Source organism: Salvelinus sp. IW2-2015, unplaced genomic scaffold (assembly GCF_002910315.2).
Source record: "Salvelinus sp. IW2-2015 unplaced genomic scaffold, ASM291031v2 Un_scaffold2221, whole genome shotgun sequence".
NCBI lineage: Eukaryota > Metazoa > Chordata > Actinopteri > Salmoniformes > Salmonidae > Salvelinus > Salvelinus sp. IW2-2015.
This window is the reverse complement of record NW_019943551.1, coordinates 108,992-110,724: the sequence shown is the minus strand read 5'-3', so window position 1 is coordinate 110,724 and position 1,733 is coordinate 108,992.

The window sequence follows — 1,733 nt, the reverse complement described above, 5'->3', positions numbered from 1 at the left end:
ACTCCAGCCGACGCTTGGAATTGCACATGGTGATCTTAGGCTTGTATGCGGCTGCTTGGCCATGGAAACTCAATTCATGAAACTACAAACAAACAGTTCTTGTGCTGACGTTGCTTCCAGAGGCAGTTTGGAACTCCGTTGTGAGTGTTGATTTTTAAGCACTATGAGCTTGGCAGTCCGGTTATGTGAGCTTGTGTGGCCTACCACTTTGTGGCTGAGCCGTTGTTGCTCCTAGACATTTCCACTTCACAATAACAGCCCTTACAGTTAACCCGGGGCAGCTCTAGCAGGGCAGAAATTTGATGAACTGACTTGTTGGAAAGGTGGCATCCTATAATGTTGCCACGTTGAAAGTCACTGAGCTCTTCAGTAAGGCCATTCTACTGCCAATGTTTGTCTATGGAGATTGCATGGCTGCATGCACAAAACAAATTATCATGCTAGTACTTGAACAGTCAAAACATGTGAAATGCCAATCCCTAACACCAACTATGGGTGGCAGGTAGCCTTGCAGTTAAGTTTTGGGACAGCAAATGAAAGGTCGCTGGTTCAAATCCCAGAGCTGGAAAGGTGGAAAAATCTGCCGTTCTGCTCTTGAGCAAGGCAGTTAACCAACTGCTCCCCAGGAACCAATGACGTCGATTAAGGCAGCCCCCCGCCCCGCACCTCTCTGATTGGGTTGGGTTAAATGGGGAAGACATTTTGGTTGAATGCACTCAGTTGTGCAACTGACTAGGTASCCTCTTTCCCCATTAGTGGGGGGAAATGCAAAACTGACCCAAGGTCAGAATTTAGGGGCAACTTCMCCCTACTCCTGGGGATAGTATAGGAGTAGTTATAGCAGTACAGTATTTGAGGGTCAAATCAAATGGCTAAATTTCCTACCTTTACTAGCTCATCGCTGGTTAATTGTAGCCTGGTCCCAGATCTGTTTGTGCTATAAGCTCCTGAGTGGCTCAGCGGTGTAAGGCACTACATCTCAGTGCTAGAGGCGTCACTACAGACCCCGGTTCAAATCCCGGGCTGTATCATAAACCGGCCGTGATCGGGAGTTCCACAGGGCGGTGCATAATTGTCTCAGCGTCGTCTGGGTTAGGGGAGGGTAAGCAGTCTTTGTAAAAAATAATTTGTTCTTAACTGACTTGTCTAGTTAAATAAACGGTAAAAGTAAAAATGTTTGTTATGACACAAACAGATCTGGCACCAGGCTAGTTTAATAGCATGTAGGTTGGTAAATCAGGTAGTACACAACTCAAGTACCCAGACATGACATTCATAAGGGACAAAAAGGCACAACTTCAGACTGAAGCTAGTTCAGACGACTGAACTCAACAGCAACGCATTGTGCTATAAATATCAATAGACTAACCTGGTCCCAGATCTGTTCATGCGCTCATTTCACTCATTGTCATGCCAAACAATGCACGCCAGGGCCGTCACCCGGGCCGGTAGCCAGGGCCGTCACCCGGGCCGGTAGCCAGGGCCATCACCCGGGCCGGTAGCCAGGGCCATCACCCGGGCCGGTAGCCAGGGCCATCACCCGGACCGGTAGCCAGGGCCATCACCCAGACCGGTAGCCAGGGCCATCACCCAGACCGGTAGCCAGGGCCATCACCCAGACCGGTAGCCAGGCCATCAACCAGACTACCTTAAAAAGGAAGCGAGTACAGTATCTTTAAAAAATGGCTTACATTTAAAATACCCATTACTGTAGACGACAAAACAGTATATTC